Source organism: Mastigoproctus giganteus, chromosome 14, assembly GCF_048544385.1.
Source record: "Mastigoproctus giganteus isolate SK-2022 chromosome 14, ASM4854438v1, whole genome shotgun sequence".
Lineage (NCBI taxonomy): Eukaryota > Metazoa > Arthropoda > Arachnida > Uropygi > Thelyphonidae > Mastigoproctus > Mastigoproctus giganteus.
Window position 1 is genome coordinate 50,989,043 of NC_143588.1, and position 16,781 is coordinate 51,005,823.

The following is a 16,781-nucleotide window of genomic DNA, read 5'->3' on the forward strand; positions in this document are numbered from 1 at the left end:
TCAACAAACACTTATGTGAAGAGTAGAAGATATTGGGGAAAAAATGGCTACTTTGTTCGGATCAATGTTGTGAGCAAATTTTTTCATACATGAAATCAAATAAATATTTAAAAAGAAACAGAATAACAGATGAGCATCTTCATTCCATATTGAGAATTGTCGTTACAAATTTTCAACCAAATTTTGAATAATTATCTAAAAATATCCAGCCTCAATTGTTTCATTAAATGCTATTGTGTATTTTACTTAATAAATTTTTCGAATATTTTCAATTTTAGGTATATCATTAAATTTATTTATTCACCTTAATACTGAAAAGCAGTGAAGTGATCCTTTTCAGGTTGTAAATTTTCTAAAGTGAGCATTTAAAAGCAAAAGTAAAGTATTTTTTCAAAAAAACAAAAGTCAGTCATATTTGTATAATTTTAATAAAATCTAAAAAATAAATAGCTGACATAGATTGTTGCACATAAAAGTGTTGGGAATTTGCATTTCTTACATATAGCTTGAAAATAAGAAACAGTAATATGAAAATAGAAACTTCCTTTTATGTGTAACAAGATATGGAAAATGTAGCACTAATTTTTCTCGAATTACTCGGTGCAGCCCATGAAACAAATCTAACTTTGAATGTGGCCCCTGTACGGGAAAAGGTTGAAAACCACTGGTCTAGATGAAGAAACTGACACAGGAAAATCATACTCCTTGAAAAGGGGAAAACGAAAGGCAGGCAACATAAGCTTTCAGCTTCTTGAAAATAACCAGTTCCACCAAAGAGCCAAAAAAATTCTTACCTTCTTGTAACGGAAAACTGACTTATTCTAGAGCAGTCTGGCACATGGAAGGGTTGCATTTGTAATAAACTCTCAGGTATTCTCAAGACAGATCACATGGAGGACAATGGGTAATTCATTTTAACTTAGAATCCCATGAAAATGTAATAACTTTGACTAAAGGAGTGCTAAATACATGAAATATATATAAGTAACATTCTTTATTCTCTGACATTACTTAATTTATCACAAAAATTTATCACACATAGTAAAAGTTCCAATTCAAAAAAAAATATCCAAGACACCTCCATGAATACTAATTACTCATCCAACCAGGAAGTCCCGATTTTAGAAATATATGTGGAGGAAGAAATGGACACTGGTTGGCCTGTATTTCCAAAAAAAAGACAAACCTGACTGACATAAAACTGCTATACTGAAAAAGTAGTCATATACAGCTCCTTGTACTCATCTCAAGTAATGCCTTATATTTTACAGTGGAATTGTACAGGACTTCGTAGCAATATCAACAATATCCATGACCTTATTCATCGCTACTCTCCAGTGGGTTTCTGCTTGCAAGAAACCTATTTAACTTCCCATATTTCCACCTCCATAAAGAACTATTCTATATATCAAAAAGATCGCAATACATCAAATGCTGCCCATGGTCATGGTGGTATGGCCATCTTGATCAACTTGCAGATTCCAGCAAAATAAATTGTTCTTCAAACAGAAATTGAAGCTGTTGCTGTACATTACATTACTCAGATTGTGATAACACTAGTTTCAATCTATCTTCCACCAAATCATACCTTCTCTTACCAAGATCTGGAAAACCTTCTACTGCAGTTACCTTCCCATGTCTGTCTGTTGGGGGATTTCAATGGTCACCACCCTTTATGGGGATCTTCTAAATTAGATACACATGGCCGACTGATTGAAACCTTTTGGATAAGCAAAATCTTACCATTCTTAATACAGGTGAACCTACGCACATACAAATGCCAACTGGACAAACTTCTGCAATTGACCTCTCAATATGCTCCCCGGTGTTGTTTTCAGTCATGGAATGGTCTGTTATGAATGATCCCATGGGCAGCAATCATTTCCCAATTATTTGTAATATGCTCACTGCACAACCACCATTAGCTGAACCCTGCCGGAAATGGAAATTCTCTTGTGCAACTGGGTCAAATTTCAGTCAGCTATCACCCTGGATGAGGAAATTATACAATTACAGCCCATTGATGAAGTAACGGAATATATCACATCCCACTTGTTATCAGCAGCTAAAAACTATTCCATTAATGAATCCTACGGCCCAGCGTCATTTTAACTACTGGTGGAATGAAGAATGCATGAAAGCAAAGAGGGAAAAAAATAAAGTGTGGAATTTATTTCGACGATCACCAACAACGGTTAATCTCATTAACTATAAGAAACTAAGGGAAAGAGTGCATCTCATTCAAAAACAAGCCAAGAAAGATTCCTGGACTCGATTTGCATCCACTGTAAATAGAAACACTGACTGCAAATTAATATGGAAGAAAATTAAGACAGCTTTCTGGAAAGTTTCCAACCATCCCTTCTACAATCCTTTCCTGGAATGGGCAATAACTCTCTGCTCCTCTGACTATAGCAAATGCCTTGGTCAAAACCTTTGCTCAAGTCTCAGTGGCATCAAGCTATTCCCTGGAATTCCAAAAAATCAAGAACATCACTGAACAGCGACCCATAAACTTTCGCACCTCTCCAATCTTACCATATAACCAGCCTCTTACACTATTTCACTATTTGGAACATCATGCAGCAGGGCCCAACGGAATATATTACATCATGTTACAGCACCTTGATGACAAACAATTGCAGCTGCTGCTGTTATTTTATAATCCAGTATTTCTGGAAAACATCTATCCTACGTCTTGGCACCATGCCACAGTTTTGGCCTTTTTTGAAACCTGGTAAAGGTCCCTCCAGTCCTTTTAGTTACCGGCCAATTTCCCTTTCCAGTTGCCTCGGTAAAATACTTGAGAAAATGATCCACAGACAACTCGTTTGGATAATTGAAGACCAAAATCTAATGAATAATAGTCAACATGGCTTTCGCCAAAACAGGTCTGCCTTAGATCTCATGATCAAGGCCGAGTCCACAATTCGCAATTCCTTTGTGAGAAATGAACACCTTGTTATGGTCTCCATCGACATAGAGAAGGCATCACAGCATTCTTAGAGACCTGCATATATTCTTTAAGAACTTTTTATGGAGTCGTTCTTATCAAGTACAATATTTTAACTCCCTTTCTACAACATTCTTGCAGGAAGGAGTGCAACCCTTTTTTCCCTTCAGATTGACTCCATTACAAAAGAACTTACAAATACTGTTGAGTTTTACCTTTATGCTGACGATCTCTCTCTTTCTTGTCATTCTCAGAACATGAGATCTATTGAACATCAATTGCAGATATCACTAAATAAAATACAAAAGTGGGCAGTGCTCAATGGCTATCATCTTTCACAGCAGAAAACTGTTGCTATACACTTTTGCAATCAATGCAAATTACATACAGATCCCAAACTTCACACGTCAGACTTTACCATTCCGATTGCCAACAATATCAGATTCTTGGGATTAACCCTTGACAAGAAGTTAAACTTCCTTGAACGTATTAAATTTGTACATAATACCTGTCTCAAAAAGCTAAACATACTAAGAGCTTTATCTGCCCTGTCTTGGGGAGCAGATCGTACCTCGTTGCTTCAACTATATAGAGCATTGATTAGATCCTGTTTGGATTATGGTGCTCCAGTCTATGATTCTGCCCAAAAGAGTGTACTATGCTGGCTGGATCCTATACAACACAGTGCATTACGAATTGCACTTGGAGCCTTCAGGACATCTCAAATTCACAACCTATATATTGAAGCTCATGAACCTCCTTTGCACCTCCGCAGAAAAATGTTACTACTGAAGTATGCAGCCAAAATAAAAAGTTGCTGTTTGCATCCTATTCACCCATACCTCTTCAATCCTCAACTACCTAATCTCTACAGAAATAAACCTAATAAAATAAGGCCAGCAGGCCTACGGTTTTTTGAAATATCACAGAGTTGGAAAGTTCCTCTTCACAATAGTCAACAGGTAACTTTCATCCACCTTGGACTCCCCCTCCTCAACTGAACTTTGATACTTATTTTCTTCAATGGGGTAAGAATCTTCTACCGACTCTCAACCTGAAACAATGCAAGTCATATTCAGAACTATGTTGATTTCCTGCCAATATATACCGATGGGTCCAAATCTCAATCAGCCATTGGAGCAGCAGCAGTGTTTCCCTCTGCTATTATTTCAGCTTCCCTTCCACCTTTAAGAACATGAGTATAACAACTTTCCTGCAGAACTACATGGAATAAAATTAGCTCTAGAAAATTTGAATCTTTACCCATCTTCAAAATATTTAATTTACAGACTCTCCAGCTCAATTAGAGCAATGCAAAATCCATCCTATACGAATCACCCTGTTTTAAACTAAATCAGGAAGTTGCTCTTGAAAATTGAACATCAAAAATTAGTGAACTTTTGTTGGATTCCAGCACATTCAGGGATAAAGGGTAATGAACTGGCGGATATATCGGCAAAAATTTCCTCCACATTAGATTTCACCTCTGTCCATATTCCAGCCTCTGACCGTGATATCAACATAAAAGCAGCATGCCTTGAACAGTGGAAAGAGCTATGCCACACCCAGACTAATAATAAACTTTTCCAGTTGAAACAGGGACCAAACTTTTGGCACTCAAGCATCCAAACAACTAGAAGGGAAGAAGTGGTACTTGCATGGGCAAGAATAGGACATACTCACCTGACCCACCTCCATCTACTCACAGGTGATGATCCTCCTCAGTGTCCGCACTGTTCAGTACATCTAACAGTCAAGTATATTCTTATTGACTGTCCTCAATATCACCAGGACAGAACATTAGTACTGCTTTCTCTGACTAAACTGCAAGAACCAATATCACCAGAGCATATTATTGGCGACCAGGCAAACATTAATGACCTTTAATTACCATCAGGGGTAAAGGAAAGGGTTTTTGCTTCCGTAAAGGTAAGTACAGTGGTCTCAGACAGTTTTTAAATTCTGTACAGTGGGATCAACTGACGATGTTACCAACAGTAAATTCTAAGTGGGAAGCATTCAAGGAATTAATCGTGGATGCTACTAAAAGTTTCGTACCTATTAACAAATATCGTTCAAGCCTAAATGGTTATCAAATGAACTAATGAGACTCGTGACAGAGAATAAAAATGCATGGGATGCAAATAAATTATCACGCGACTCAGAAGCCTATGGCAGATATAAACTAGTCTGTAATCAGGTCACAAAGGAGGTTAGGCAGGTGAAGGCAGATTACGAGAAATCCTTGGCAAAAGATGTTAAGAAAAACAGCAAGGATTTCTTTACTTATATAAACTCTAAAAGGAAGGGGATGAATCTCATTGGTCCACTTGACATCGATGGTTCGACTGTTGATGATCCTGCACAGATAGCAAACAAACTGAATGAGTATTTTGCATCTACATTCACACATGAGGAATTATTAAGGTTTGAAAATGGCAGAGGGTTATCAAATTGTAGAAGGATACTTAATGATTTTGTAATAACTGAAAGCAAAATGGAGGAGAAATTGTTGAAGTTAAACATAAGAAAAGCACCTGGGGTGGATGGGATCTATCCAGTTATATTAAAGGAGGCGGCAAAGCAACTAAGCAAACCCTTAGCCATAATTATGAGAGCATCCTTGGATTCAGGGGAGGTCCCCACGGACTGGAGATGTGCAAATGTATCCCCAATTCACAAAGGGGGATTGAAGGGTGACATGAGTAATTAGAGACCAGTTAGTTTAACTTCTGTTCCGAGTAAAATAATGGAGTCACTGGTTAAAGATGCATTGCAGGATCATCTAGACAAGACTGCAGCAATAATTCAGACACAGCATGGGTTTGTTAAGGGAAAGTCTTGTCTGACAAATTTGATAGGATATTATGATGTAGTTACAAAGGAACTGGATGTAAAAAATAATTTTGATATCATATATTTGGATTTCAGAAAAGCTTTTGACACTGTTGCGCATGGAAGACTATTTTACAAATTGGAGCAGAATGGTATTAAGGGTAAGTTGCTACAATGGATAAAAGGATGGTTAAGTGGGAGAAGACAGAGGAATCAATTGGTGCTGCTCTTCGTGGACTAATGTTATTAGTGGAGACCCACAGGGTTCGGTGTTAGGTCCATTGTTGTTTTGTATATTTATCAGTGATATTGATGAAGGTATATCAGGTTTAATGTCGAAGTTTGCAGATGATACAAACGTTGGCAGGGTTGTTAATGACAGTAATGGCAGTGTGCTACTGCAACAGGATCTAGATAATTTGGGCAAATGGGCTAAGAAGTGGCAACTGAAGTTGAACCTTGACAAATGCAAAGTACTGCATATGGGTAGAAGTAACCCCAGAGAAACGTACCAACTGTGTGGTACTACACTTAAGGTGGTAGAAAATGAAAAAGACCTGGGAGTAATTGTGCAGTCAGATATGAAGTTTTCTGAGGAATGCAGACAGGCTGCCAGGGCAAGTCATGGGGTTTTGTCGATGATATATAGGAATTTTGCTAGCAGAAAGAAGGTGATTGTCCCTCTGTATAAGGCAATGGTCAGGCCACGCCTTGAGTACTGCGTACAGGTCTGGAGGCCTCATTTTAGGAAGGATGTAGATTTACTTCAGCGTGTACAGAGAAGGTCAACAAGATTGGTGAGGGGAATGAAGGGATCCTCTTACCAAGAGAGGCTTAAGTTCTGCAAATTGCAGTGGCTGGAGACTAGGCACCTGCGTGGTGATCTGATTGAGGTATATAAAGCCTTGAATGGGTTGAGCACGCTGAATTCTGATGGGATCCTTCCACTTGTTCAGATTACGAACCTAAGGGGGCATAAATTCAAATTAAGAAAAGACAGATGTAGAATAGATGTGCAGAAATTTGCCTTTAGCCAGCGGGTGGTTAATTTCTGGAACAAACTTCCATCTGTCGTTGTGGAAGTTGACAGGTTAAATAAATTTAAGGAGGAACTGGACAGGCATTTGGAGGGAATGGTGTGATTTTTTTTTTTTTTTTTTTGGCTGATGCTGCATACGCTCATACACTTGCTTTCTTGCATCACATGCCACTACCACTTTCAGAAATGTTCGAAATGCATTTGTTATATGGGATATATATCTCTGTGAATGAAATCCAATAAAAAGACTCCACCTGATATACCTAATTGCCATAAATATCTTCCCAAAGGGTAAAATGCGTAATTAATGGAAATATGAGAAATCATGCAAATGGAAATCATGACAACCAAACATACATTTTATTGCATTTATGTGTACAAACTGAAATGACAAGTTAACGTAATAGTATTATGTATTGTAAATCAGCAAAATAAGTCCTCAATATTTTGTTGCTCCTCCTCGATCTGCAATTACAGCCTTGCAATGATCTGGCATAGAGTTAATCAACTTCTGGATATACAGTTGCCCAATTTCGTGGTACCACACCCTTACAGTGCTCTCCTGCAGCTGAACCTTACTTGTTGGCTTCTTCTGAGCAATTTTAGATAATGTTATGTATCAGCAATTTTCGATAGGGTTTAAACTGGACTGTTGCCGAGCCAGTCCAACACTGTAATGCCAACATTTCTGAGGAATGACTGCACCTTAAGGAAGAAAAACGAGGGAAAACATTGGTGTAAGTATGTTTTAAGCCTTGTAAGACAAGAAGACAAACTCATCATTAAATCTAAATAGCATAAAACTTACCAATTTTGCTGTGTGGCAAGCATGTGCTGAGTCCTGTTGAAAAATGCAGTTTTGGACGTGTGTGTGGGGCGATCCCTAATAACAGGATCACTACAAATGGAAAGAACTCCAAAGTGGAGATTAGATAAGGCAAACTGGGCAAGATATAAGCAGCTGGCCATATTAGAAGAGCAACAAATCCAACAGGTTTCAATTGACTCTACAGTGAAATATGTAACTGATAAACTCCTCCGTACAGCAAAATTAACAATACCAAAAACTTCTTCAAAGTTTTCCAAAACCAGATAAAGATCCAACAATGGTCGAACAATGACTGTACTCTAGCAAAATGAGAGAAAATCAAAGTATGGAATAATTTCCGAAGACACCCTACCACAACTAACCTGATACGATTCAAAAAGACCTTCATTAACCTGATACGATTCATAAGGGTAAATGTCAAATGCATCACTAAGATCAGTAAGAAAGAATCTTGGATTTGTTTTGCATCTACAGTTACTAGAAAAACAGAAAGCAGGAAGGTTTGGGACAAAATAAATAAAATAAACAACAAATACCAAAGAAATTCTCCTCCTTTTATAAAATGGAATGGAAAAGATATAGCAAAGCCTGAAGACATAGCAAATGTTCTTGGTAGAACTGTTGAAAAAATATCAAGCAGTAGCTCCTATTAATTAGCTTTTCAAAAACATAAACATATAAATAGAATTTCTCCAGTAAAAGTAACGAATCCTATAACCAGCCATTCACTGTCAGAGAACTTCATAAAGCCATTTCACAGGTGAGGCAAAGTGCAGCAAGTCCAGATGAAATAGTATACATGATGGTACAACAATTAGATGAGAAATCATTGATATCGTTGCTCTTCTTGTATAACAGGATATACCTAGAAAATTCCTTTGTGAATCAAGTGCCACGCAATAGGCTTAGTCTTTCCAAAACCAGATAGATCCGACAAGTCTGAAGTCCCCCAGTAGCCTTAACTAGTTGCCTTGGAAAAATACTTTAAAAATGGTAAATGCCAGACAGTGTGGTTTTTAGAAGCCCATAACTTACTAAATACAGCTGACTGTGATTTCAGAAAGAACAGGTCCACTTTAGACTTAATGATAAAGGCAGAAAACAACATAAGAAATGCTTTCATAAGAAAACAACATCTAGTAATAATATTTTTTTATATAGAAAAGGCGTATGACACTGGATGACGATATGGAATACTTAGAGACATTTATGGTTTTGGGATGAGAGAATATCTCCCAATATATATCCAAAATTTTTTTGCAACAATGAACTTTCCAAGTTAGGTTATTAACCACACTATCCCAGGTCTTTATACAAGGAGTGCTACTGTGTTTGCCATAAAAATCAACTCAATATCTAAACGAATACAGAGTATTGTAGATGCAGCACTTTATGTCGACTATTTCAGAATTTTTGTCACTTGCAAAATATGCGAACAATAGAGTACCAACTGCATTCAACATGGACCCAAAATAATGGCTTTCAACTCTCTAAGCAAAAGACAGTTTGGATACACTTTTGTCTGAAAAGAAACTTATACCCACACCCAGAACTAAAGCCAGGAGAACAACTAATCCCAATAATATCCAGCACAATTTTCCTTGGATTAACCCTTAATAAGAAACTGACCTTTTTAGATCACATAAAACATCTTAGAACAACCTGTCTAAAGAAATTGAATATTCTGAGAGGTATATCTGCAACAATGTGAGGAGCAGACAGGTACACTTTATTACATTCAAGAAATTAATCGTGGAAGCTACTAGACTTTTCATACCTATTAAGAAATATTGTTCAAGGTTTAGGCCTAAATGGTTGTCAAATGAACTAATGAGATTCGTGACAGAGAAGAAAAATGCATGGGATGCATATAAATTATCAGGTGACACAGAAACCTATGGCAGATATAACCTAGTCTGTAATCAAGTCACAAAGGAAATTAGGCAAGCAAAGGCAGATTATGAGAAATCTTTGACAAAGGATATTAAGAAAAACAGCAAGGATTTCTTTACATATATAAACTCTAAAAAGAAAGGGATGAATCAGATTGGTCCACTTGATATCGATGGTTCGACTGTTGATGATCCTGCTCAGATAGCAAAAAAACTGAATGAGTATTTTGCATCTACATTCACACTTGAGGAGTTATTAAGGTTTGAAAATGCCAGAAGTTTATCAAATTGTAACGGGGTGTTTAATGATTTTGTAATAACTGAGAGCAAAGTGCAGGAGAAATTGTTAAAGTTAAATATAAGAAAAGCAACTGGGGTGGATGGGATCTATCCAGTTATATTAAAGGAGGTGGCAGAGGAACAAGCAAACCCTTAGCCTATGAGAGCATCCATGGACTGGAGATGTGCAAATGTATCTCCAATTCACAAAGGGGGATCGAAGGATGACACAAGTAATTACAGACCAGTTAGTTTAACTTCTGTTCCGGGTAAAATAATGAAGTCACTGGTTAAAGATACATTGCAAGATCATCTATACAAGACTGTAGCAATAATTCAGAGACAGCATGGATTTGTTAAATGAGTCTTCTCTGACAAATTTGATTGGATACTATGATGTGGTTACAAAGGACTGGATGCAAAAAATAATTTTGATATATACTTGGATTTCAGAAAAGCTTTTGACAATATTGTGTATGGAAGACTACTGTACAAATTGGAGCAGAATGGTATTATGGATAAGTTGCTACAATGGATAAAGGGTGGTTGAGTGGGAGAAGACAGAGGGTGGTAATCAATGGACGTTGCTCTTTATGGAGTAATGTTATTAGTGCAGTCCCACAGGGTTCAGTGTTGGGCCCACCATTGTTTTGTATATTTATCAATGATATTGATGAAGGTATATCAGTGTTGTATATAGGTCGAAGTTTGCATATGATATAAATGTTGGCTGGGTTGACAGTAATGGCAGTGTGCTACTGGAACAGGATCTAGAAAATTTGGGCAGATGGGCTGAGAAGTGGCAACTGAAGCTTAACATTGACAAAGTACTGGATATGGGCAAAAGTAACCCCAGAGGAATGTACCAACTGTGTGGTACTACCACTTAGGGTGGTAGAAAATAAAAAAGACCTGGGAGTAATTGTGCAGTCAGATATGAAGTTTTCTGAGCAATTCAGACAGGCAAGAGCAGGTTATGGGGTTTTGTCAATGATATATGGAATTTTGCTAGCAGGGAAAAAAGGTGATTTTCCCTTTCTATAAGGCAATGTCAGGCCAGGTCTGGAGGCCTCATTTTAGGAAGGATGTAGATTTGCTTGAGCGTGTACAGAGAAGGGCAACAAGATTGTTGAAGGGGAATGAAGGAAATCTCTTACCAAGAGAGGCTGGAGACTAGGCACCTGCTTGATCTGATTGAGGTGTATAAGGCCTTGAATGGGTTGAGCACGCTGCATTTTGATGGGATTTTTCCACTTAAAGAATATATGTGCGAAAATTTGCCTTTAGCCAGCAGATGGTTAATTATGGAAACAAACTTCCATCTGTCATTGAGGAAGTTGATAGCTTAAATAAATTCAAGGAGGAACTGGACAAACTCTTAGAGGGAATGGTTGTGTGATTTTTTTTTTTTTGGCCGATGCTACATAAGCTCATACTCTTGCTTTCTTGCATCATATGCCTCTATTACTATTATATCTGTATAGAACATTGATAAGATCTAGACTCAATTACTGGGCACCAGTTTATAGCTCTGCAAGGCCCAGATGTGCAGATTGGCTCAGTAGTGGGCTCTTTCTCTGATATTAGAGAGATGTAATGTTCTCATTAGTAATTTCCTTACTAATGAGAACATGTTGAGAATCAAATTAAAGATTGAATATACATATCTTTATCCATAAAGGGAAATTCAAATGTACAAAGTGCAAAATAGATTCCGTGGGAGGAATGGAGGGAAACAAAAACTGGAACATTTCACAAGGTTTTCTTTTCTGAAGCCTTCTATTTAATTTTAATTTTTTAGCATTAGCATTAGTAGAGGCATTTGATGCAAGAAAGCAAGCTTATGCAGCATCAGCCAAAAAAAAAATAAAGTAAAAAAAATAAATAAAAAATAACCACTTCCACTTCACCCCTCTGTTCGTTCAAAATACCTGTCCAGCTGAGCCTTAAACTTATTTAGGCTATCAACTTCCACTACAAGGGATGGATGTCTGTTCCACCAACCAACCACCCGCTGGCTAAAGGCAAATTTCCGCACATCTATCCTACATCTGTCTTTCCTCAACTTGAACTTATGCCCTCTCAGGTGATTATTCTGAGCAAGAGGAAGAATCCCATCAGCATTGAGCATGCTCAAACCATTCAAAGCTTTGTACACCTCTATCAGATCACCTCGCTGGTGCCTAGTCTCCAGACACTGTAATTCGCAAAACTTAAGCCTTTCTTCATAAGAGCACCCCTTTGTTCCATTCACTAATCTTGTTGCTCTTCTCTGTACTCGTTCCAGCAACTCTACATCCTTCTTGAAATGAGGCCTCCAGGCCTGTATACAGTACTCTAGGTGTGGCCTGACCATTGCCTTATACAAGGGAATAATCACCTCCTTATCCCTGCTAGAAAAATTCCTATATATCATTGACAATACACCATGAGCTACTCTTGCAGCCCATCTGCACTGCTCAGAGAACTTCATATCTGCTTGCACAACCACCCCCAGGTCCCTTTCATTCTCTACCACTGTCAGTGTAGTACCACAGAGTTGATACCTTGCTCTGGGGTTGCTGTGTCCCATATGTAGTACTTTACATTTGTCAATATTAAACTTCATTTGCCACCTCTCAGCCCATCTGCTCAACCTTTCCAGATCCTGTTGCAGCAGCATAGTGTCAGTAGTGTCCTTGACAACCCTGCCAACCTTCATATCGTCTGCAAACTTGGACATTAAGCTTGATATACCATCATCAATATCATTTATAAATACAGAGAACAATAAAGGACGCAATACTGAACCCTGAGGGACTCCACTAATAACATTAGTCCACGATGAGCAGTGTCCATTGATTACCACTCTCTGTCTTCTCCCCCTCAACCACCCCTTTATCCATAGCAGCAATTTGCCTCCAATGCCACACTGCTCCAATTTGCGCAGCAGTCTTCCATGTGCAACAGTATCAAAAGCCTTTCTAAGATCCAAGTATATAATATCAAAGTTATTCCCTGCATCCAATTCTTTTGTGACTGCATCATAGTATCCAATCAAATTGGTCAGGCAAGACTTCCCCTTAACAAAACCATGCTGTGTCCGAGCTATAACTGAAGTCTTGTCTAGATGATCCTGCAGTGCTTCTTTAACCAGTGCCTCCATTAATTTTCTGGGAACAGAAGTTAAACTCACAGGTCTATAATTACTTGTGTCAGCCTTTGATCCTCCCTTGTGAATTGGGGTCACATTTGCACATATCCAGTCCATGAGTACCTCCCCTGAGTCCAACGAAGCTCTCATAATTATGGCTAAGGGTTTGCTTACTTCCTTTGCTGCCTCCTTTAATATAACTGGATAGATCCCATCCACCCCAGGTGCCTTTCTTGTGTTTATCTTCAAAATTTCTCCTCCACTTTACTCTCAGTTATTACAAGATTCTCTAGCTTACTGCTAGAGTTGAATACACCTCTGGCATTCCCCTTGCTGAATAACTCCTCATGTGTGAATGTCGATGCAAAATATTCATTTAGTTTGTTAGCAACCTGAGCAGGGTCATCAACAGTTGACCCATCAATATCAAGTGGACCAATCTGATTCATCCCCTTCCTTCTAAAGTTTACATTAGTAAAGAACTATTTGCTGTTTTTCTTCGCATCCCTTGCCAAGGATCTCTCGTAATCTACCTTCGCCTGCCTAACCTCCTTTGTAACTTGGTTACAGATCAACTTGTATCTATCATAGGCTTCTGTGTCACGTGTTAATTTGTATGTATCCCATGCATTTTTCTTCTCTGCCATATGCCTCATTAGTTCATCTGACATCCATTTAGGCCTAAACCTTGAACAATATTCCTTAGTTGGTATGTAAAGCCTAGTAGCTTGCAAGATAAGTTCTTTGAATGCTTCCTATTTTGAATTTGCTGTTGGTAACATCATCAGTTGATCCCACTGTATAGAATTTAAATACTGTCTCAGTCCATCGTAGTCGCCTTTACGAAAGCAATACCCCTTCCCTTTACCCCTAATGGTAGTTATCTCTTTGAGTAACTCCCACTTCAGAACACTGTGATCACTGCTGATAATCAAATCAAGAGTATTACTCCCTCTAGTTGCCTCCCGAACATGCTGATGTAGAAAACAATCATCCAATAAATCCACAAAAGCCTTGCTAGTGTGTGAGTGACCAGCCCCCAAATTCCAGTCAATATCTGGGAAATTAAAATCCCCCATTATAAGACTCTCTGATTTACTGGCCCACTCTATTTCTCTATACAGTTTCTTATTATACTCATCAGAGTCATTAGGCCTGTAGCACACTCCTACTCTCAATTTTGATCTCCCAATGCTTAGGAGACCGGCGGAATTACTTAGCAAGTACAGGTCACTGTTGAAAAAAAGCCGTGAATTAGGGTTGAATTTGAAAGTGTCTGCAATTCTGCCCAGACATGATAGGAGGGAGTATACGATGAGAGCCTTATCGATCAATTCGGCCCTGAAGGGATTGTGCAAAGCTCAAGGGGTAGAATTTTTTTCAGCCTGGTCTGTACTTGTTAACAGGAGAGACTGCTTCTACAGGGATGGGATACACTTAAATAGAAAGGGTGCAAGAATTTTTGCTGATGCTGTCGAGGCAGTGTTAGGTGGGTCGGAAAACTGCTATTTGGGGGGGATACAAGGACTAACAGATTAACAGTAGCCACTGGCAGAGGTGGAAGTGATTCTTGCACTGCTTCTATTGAAACGAGCAGAAGCCTGAAAAACAAGATGCAGGATATTTCAGAGACTGCTGGGAGTCATTGCGGTACAAGTAAACACATGGGTTGTGTTAGGGTAGCTAAGAATAGAAACAGGTGCATGCATACTTGTGTGTATACCAATGCTAGGAGTTTGGAAAATAAATTTGATGAATTTGAGGTATTGCTCAAAACATCAAAGGCAGATATTGTTGGGATATCAGAGACATGGTGTCACACAGATATAAGGAATGCGGAACTGGAATTTATGGAATACAATGTGTATAGAAAGGATAGACAGGACAGGAGGGGAGGAGGGGTTATGCTATTAGTTAAGAAACACATAAAATCCAAGGAAGTGAAGCCAGTCGACATCGATGGACAGGGCAGTGTCGAGTCAGTTTGGTGTGACATAAGCATAGCGAAATCAAAATTGAGAGTAGGAGTGTGCTATAGCCCTAATGACTCTGATGAGTATAATAAGACATTGTACAGGGAAATGGAGTGGGCCAGTAAATCAGAGAGTCTTATAATGGGGGATTTTAATTTCCCAGATATTGACTGGAATTTGTGGGTTGGTCACTCACACACTAGCCAGGCTTTTGTGGATTTATTGGATGATTGTTTTCTACATCAGCATGTTCGTGAGGCAACAAGAGGGAGCAATACTCTTAATCTAATTATCAGTAGTGATTCTTCATGCATTAAGAATCTGCAGATAAATGAACCAATAGGTGGCATTGATCACAGTGTGTTGAAGTGGGATTTACTCAAGGAGGTAACTACCATCAGAGGTAAAGGGAAGGGTTTTTGTTTTCGTAAAGGCGACTATGATGGTCTGAGACAGTATTTAAATTCTATACAGTGGGACTAACTGATGATGTTACCAACAGCAAACTCAAAATGGGAAGCAGTCAAGGAACTAATCTTGGAAGCTACCAGGCTTTACATACCAACTAAGAAATATTGTTCAAGGTTTAGGCCTAAAAGGTTGTCAGATGAACTAATGAGACATGTGGTAGAGAAGAAAAATGCATGGGATACATACAAATTAATGGGCGACATGGAAGCCTATGATAGATATAAGTTGGTCTGTAACCAAGTCGCAAAGGAGATTAGGCAGTCAAAGGCAGACTACGAAAAATCTTTGGCAAAGGATGCAAAGAAAAACAGAAAAGAGTTCTTTAACTATTTAAACTCAAGAAGGAAAGGGATGAATCAGATTGGTCTACTGGATATTGATGGTTCAACAGTTGAGGATCCTGCTCAGGTGGCTAACAATCTAAACGAGTATTTTGCATCTACATTCACGCATGAGAAGTTATTCAGGAAGGAGAATGACGTAGGTAAAGTAAACATTGGCAGTGAGCTAGATGATTTTGTAATAACTGAGAGGAAAGTGGAGGAGAGATTTTTGAGGATAAACATAAAAAAGGCACCTGGGGTGGATGGGATCTATCCAGTTATATTAAAGGAGGCAGCAATGGAAGTAAGCAAACCCCTAGCCATAATTATGAGAGCTTCATTGGACTCAGGGGAGGTACCCATAGACTGGAGATGTACAAATGTAACCCCAATTCAGAAAGGAGGATCAAAGGCTGACACAAGTAATTATAGACCTGTTAGTTTAACTTCTGTTCCAGGAAAATTAATAGAGGCACTGGTTAAAGAAGCACTGCAGGATCATCTAGACAAGAATTCAGTTATAGCTCAGACGCAGCATGGTTTTGTTAAGGGCAGGTCTTGCCTGACCAATTTGATTGGATACTATGATGTAGTCACTAAAGAACTGGATGTAGGGAATAACTTTGATATTATATATTTGGATCTTAGAAAGGCTTTTGATACTGTTGCACATGGAAGACTTCTGCACAAATTGGAGCAGTGTGGCATTGGAGGCAAATTGCTGCTATGGATAAGGGGATGGTTGAGTGGCAGAAGACAGAGAGTGGTAATCAATGGACACTGTTCAACGTGGACTAATGTTATTAGTGGAGTTCCTCAGGGTTCAGTGTTGGGTCCGTTGTTGTTTTCGGTGTTTATGAATGATATTGATGATGGTATATCAAGTTTAATGTCCAAGTTTGCAGATGATACAAAGGTTGGCAGGGTTGTTAAGGGCACTACTGACGCTATGCTGCTGCAACAGGATCTGGAAAGGTTGAACAGATGGGCTGAGAGGTGGCAAATGAAGTTTAACATTGACAAATGTAAAGTACTGCATATGGGAAACAGTAAA

At 38.5% G+C, this 16,781-nt stretch overlaps 1 protein-coding gene across 1 annotated transcript in view; it reads left to right on the plus strand.

The window, feature by feature from the left end:
- The window catches only part of LOC150075134 (leishmanolysin-like peptidase), an 807,866-nt gene that overhangs the window by 721,500 nt on the left and 69,585 nt on the right, over positions 1-16,781 (plus strand).